Source organism: Poecilia formosa, unplaced genomic scaffold (assembly GCF_000485575.1).
Source record: "Poecilia formosa unplaced genomic scaffold, Poecilia_formosa-5.1.2 Scaffold20, whole genome shotgun sequence".
Lineage (NCBI taxonomy): Eukaryota > Metazoa > Chordata > Actinopteri > Cyprinodontiformes > Poeciliidae > Poecilia > Poecilia formosa.
The window spans coordinates 2,515,264-2,520,864 of NW_006799959.1; the positions used below are offsets into that span (position 1 = coordinate 2,515,264).

General features: G+C 36.5%; 1 pseudogene; it reads left to right on the forward strand.

Moving 5' to 3' along the window:
• The first annotated feature begins 2,702 nt into the window (after positions 1-2,702).
• The window catches only part of LOC107835734 (nuclear factor 7, brain-like), a 4,824-nt pseudogene continuing 1,925 nt past the window's right edge, over positions 2,703-5,601 (forward strand).

Sequence of the window (5,601 nt, forward strand, 5' to 3'; positions counted from 1 at the left end):
CTGGTCTCAGGAGCTCTGATAGATGTGGCCAAACACCTGGGCAACCTGTCCTTCAGAGTCTGGGAGAAGATGAAGGACCAGGTGAAGTTCAGTCCTGTCATTCTGGACCCAAACACTGCAAATGGATGGATCCATCTGTCTGATGATCTGACCAGTTTGAGACGTGGAGACACAGAGCAGCAGCTTCCTGATAATCCAGAGAGGAACACCAGGCACTGCAACGTTTTTGGTTCTGATGGTTTCAAGTCAGGGAAACACATCTGGGAGGTTGAGGTGACAGATCATCCTCACTGGACTGTGGGTTTGGTTAAAGAGTCTGTTGACAGGAAGGGAGAGTTCAAGGATACAGTTTCATATGGAATCTGGTGTTTATCTTATTTTGAAGGAAAATACAGTGATGGTGGTAAGATTCTCAGAGTGAAGAAGAATCTGCAGAGGATCAGAGTCCAGCTGGACTATGACATGGGGGTTGTGTCCTTCTACGACTCTGAAGACATGACTCTCATCTGCACTCACAGAGACACTTTCACTGAGAAACTCTTCCCTTACTTTAATGTTGGAAAAGCTGCTGATACCAAAATGTGTAACCTCAAAATTAGTCAGATTAAGATTTTGGTTGAAGTCTAAACTTGTATTTTTCATCTCTTTGAAGTACTTTGCATTTTCAGTTCGATGTTTTTATTTGCAGTCAGACCAACTTTCTATCTTAAATCCTTGATTAACAAGCTTAATAATTTTAGTTTTTTTTTTTAAAATTATTAATAGAAATGGACCATTTCCTACATTGTGGCGCAATTTAAAAAAGTCTGCTACTTTAAAATAAAACAGCATAAAAAGGATTTTATTATGAATGTTTTCACTTTAGTGGAGTTTTCCTATGGAAATACAAAATATAGGAAATTATTAGGATAATGTCAAGCTTGTATGTATAATTAAAGCTCTTTGTGGATGAGGCAAAATCTGCAATAATTTAAAACTTGTGCACCTAAGTTTTCTTTTCAAAGATCATTCATGATGTTTGTAATACAATATTTTTCCCCAAAACTAATTCAACTAAACAATTAAAAGAATAATGACTTTCATAATTTTTTTTTTTTACCAGGACTGAATGTTTTCTGTTAGTCAAAGGCTGTTTGTGTTAAATAGAAAGAGAAAGGTGAAGGAATACTAAAAATGAGTCAGAGGTAAAGAGATAAGATAATAAACACCGATTTTATTACAGATCAATAAAAAAAATCTCCAGTAGTTTAAATCGCTGATGTGACCGAACAAAAAAATGACTCAAAGAAATGAGAAGCAGAAACTATTGATCTCTGAAGAATTTTTATCTGTGAAAATATTATCCTTCATATGTTTTTAAACAGTTTTTAATAGTTTCCGAGTCATAAATACAGTTTAATATGAACCAAAGTTATGAAATGAGAAAACAAACAATAAAAAGAACCAGAAAAAAATTGAAGCTGTGATTGAACACATCAGAGCTTCGTGCATCTGCAGCAGGAGCATGAACTTGTATTCTGGTCTGTTGCCATGGCGATGACCTCTGTGGAGGCTCAGCTGACCTTATATCAGTCTTTAAATTGGTTTCTTAGATCAGTGGTTCCCAGGGTAGGGGTCAGGACCCCACTGTGTGTCATGATCTGGAGATCCTCTTCAGAAACTAAATAATACAGATAAAGTTATATTTTATCCAGTTTAGTTCATTTAAGTTTTTGGGCAATTTATTGAAAGAGTTTTTGAGTTTTTTACTCAGATCTACATCACCGACTCTACTGACGTTTTTGAAGTTTACAATATTTTACCACATGATGGCGACAGAGATCTGCTTTTTTCAGACGTTATGTATTTAGTGAGTTTTTTACGTTGAGGTTTTATAGTTGCATCGTCAAGACATTTTCATCAACACTAGGCTGTTCAATAAATCAGGTTACATGTTACTTACTTTATGATATGATGATTTGACTGTTGCAAACAACATGATATATATTGTATTGTTTATTTATCCTTCTTTCATCAAACACTTCATGTCTCTTGCTCATCATCTCTCAATGTTGCAGTGTTTATTTGTGATTGTTGCTGCCTAAAATTAAAATCTAAAATATCAATACTTCAACATCTCTATCCTGGCTGAATAAGATCTCATTTCCTTCAGTCTTTGGATGATTGTCAGATTGTCTTTGTGCTTAACATAGGATGAAATGGAAAAGATAAATCCCTAATAAAACATTTCAGGAAAATAGGTGAGAATTTAGTAAATAATAAACTCTCTGAATCCTAATTAAACTGAACAGGATTAGGGCCACTGAAAAATAAATAAAATCAAACTTTTTTTGTCAGAATTCTGACTTTAATCTTTGAACTTTGATGTTTGACCAAAGGAAAGTTTAAAGTTGGTATTCTGAAAGAAAAGTCTGAATTATTTTTTTCAGTGGCTTCTGTATAATTAAGGGATTCCGTTGATCTTCTTTCTTCTGAATAGAGCTGAGGAACAGGTTTATAGTGAATATCTCTAAATAAACATCTCATCTGAATGGTAGAACATTTAACAGGAAAAGCAGAAAGAAAGTAACTTCAATAACTCTTCCTGAGCTGTGAAACATCATTACACTGTGTCAGATCTCTGCTAAAGGAGGAGAGTGGAGAAGTGAAGGACTTTTTTGCTGTTGAGAATCTTTTTTAAAGAAAAAAGACTTTGACAGAAAATGGCAGAGAGAGCTCTTCTTGAAAGTTTCCTGAGCTGCCATGTGTGTTTGGAGACTTTCAGAGATCCTGTGTCTCTGAGCTGCAACCACAGCTTCTGTCTTAGCTGTCTGCAGAAATCGTGGGAACAAACTGGAAACAAGAACTGTCTGTAAAAAAGATCATCAAGAGAGACGCTTCCAGTGAGCGCTATACTGAAGAATTTGTCCGACTCCTTTTAAAAAATACAGCAAGCTGAATCGGCTGATCAGGAAAAACCAGATAAATTAGACATTTGCTGTAAGCATCCAGAAGATCCGTATATATTCTGTGGGAATGTGAAGACAGATAATTGTTCTGTCAGTGACGTTTCTCTTGACGAGGGTCCTGCAGTCAGTGAGCTGAAGGAGCAGCTGAAATCTGACTTACAGTCTCTGCAGGACAAGAGGAACAAACACAAACAAGTGGAGGAAACATATGATGATGTGATTCAACACTCCAAGGAGCAGGTGTTGTCTACAGAGAGACAGATCAGAGAGACTTTCACTGAGAAACTCTTCCCTTGTGTTAGTGTTTGTTCTGCAGGTGATGCAAAAACCTCTGATCTCAAAATCTGTCAAACTAAGATTTATTTTTAAAGAAAGTTCAAAGTTTTGTTTTTATTTTACTGAATTACTGTGATTAATGAAATTCTGGGACCTTGTACAATTTAACACTGTATACAATTTATGTTTAAAGTATTAAACCATCAACTTCCACACAACGTTCAAAATTGTTTTGTGACAGAGAGAGGGGTTATAATTTTAGAGGAAAAGGGAATTTTCAAAACAAGAAGTTTTATTAGTGTGTTGTAGATTTGTGGAATGTATTAAATGTACTTAAAGAAAGTACAAATATGAACCAGTTCTCTGTACTTAAAATTTAAGCACAAGTTTATGCAAAATTCTTAAGCAAGTTGTCATAAGTGAAACATATTTCTGTACATTTCCATTAGACTTTTTTCTGAATCTCTCCTGAACTGATAAATTGATCCCAAGTGAATCCTGAGTTTCAGCTACATTATCAATGTAGCTGAAACTACATTGATAATGTAGTTGGAGCTACATTGGAAATGTAGCTAAAATGTAGCTAGATCAGCCAGATTTATTTTAAAGTAGCTCAAAGGTGCATCTCATTAAAAATCAGCCGGAAAGTATATAGTGAATATATCCAGAACACAACATCATGTTACATTTCTGACAATGGAAAGAAAAATATTTGGACGGGGTTAACAGCCAGAGAGATTAAGAAGAGGCGGAGGAGATAGGATGTAGATGAGTTAGGATGCAAAACAGAAGAAGAGTCAGAAGAGGTCAAAGACATAATGCCAGTTTCCATCACTCCAACATCATCAGACAATGATTTGTAACCAACAAGATGCTGCTGGAGTTCATCCTGAGATTTTTCTCAGGATGAAGATGGAAAAATTCTGATCACCAGCCTCGTATACAGATGATCCATCTGCTGCCATGGGTGCAGCATGTGAAGACATCACAGCAGAGGCTGGATAAGACACTGAAAGATGATTCAATGCATTGAAAGAAGATTTTCTTTGTGATGCGGCTCAAGACACAGAAACATGAGGAGGTGAAGGAAGACGGCAATCACCCAGTCCAGATAATAAACTGGTGAAGTTGGTGGTTAGATGGTTTTTGCTCCAATGTTTACTTGTCCTCATTTGTTTCCTTCTGTCATTTCTCAGTGATAACAGTAAGATTTCTCATCCTGTAGGTTTACTATCTGGCAATGGGCAGAAGCCCGAGTTCACTGGAAATTTACCTGTAACTTTCAAGAGTTTATTCAGACATAAGCAATTAGAATATTTTCTTTTTGCAGCCAGAACAATAATTGTAGAAATTATTTCTCTGGTTTGAACACAAGGACAGAAGCAGCATCGTTCAGCTGTGAAAAATGTCCTCATAGCGCCATCTGCTGGAGTAAAATACTCACAGCAGATAAATATCATTGTGACAACGTTTGATATTGCAAACTCAAAGCTTTACAGTATTAAACAAAACTTGGGCCAATCAGTAAGACCTTTATTGACAACCAGACAGATGTAAGACCGAGGAAGTTTTACCAATAATAATAAAACAAAAACAATGATGACTTTCCTCTGAAATCCAGAACATTGTCATGATTTGGTATTGTTTGTGGTGAGAGAGAAGCTCGTAGGCCCAGGCAGACATTGCTTCTTCTCTTTTTGAGTTAAAGCATTAAATCAGAAGTTTGCTTCTTAAAATATGAAGCAGTTGTTCACTAAATATTCAACGAAATTTTATTGCACTAAATGAGAAGCACAAAGTTCACCTGGAAGTGTAACACAATAACCTGTCATAGTGGAAACACGTCACTGAGAGGAAAATGAAAGTATTTTTAACATAGAGGAACAGAGCTGAGACGCCATTACAGGGTCAGAGATTTAACTGAAACACAAAGGTTTAATCTGAAGAGAAAGAAGAAACTTTGACTTGGTGAGTTCTGGGACTGAGAGATTTCTGTAGAAAATGGCAGAAAATACTGTGGTTCTTGAAAGTTTCCTGAGCTGCCATGTTTGTTCAGAGACTTTCAGAGATCCTGTGTCTCTGAGCTGCAACCACAGTTTCTGTTAAAGCTGCCTGGAGGAATTCTGGGAACAAACTGGAAACAAGAACTGTCCCATCTGTAAATGAAGATCTTCAAGGGAGGATCCATCCATTGATTTCTCCCTCAACAAACTCGGTGATTCATTTACTGAGAAGCTGAAAGGAGCTTCAACTGAGATGGAAAAAGAAAAGAAGAAAGAGAGGAAGGTGGTGTGTGAGAAACACTCAGAGGTTCCTTATTGGTTCTGTGAAGACGAGCAGAGAGCTGTGTGTCCTGTCTGTGAGTTTTCTCTCCACC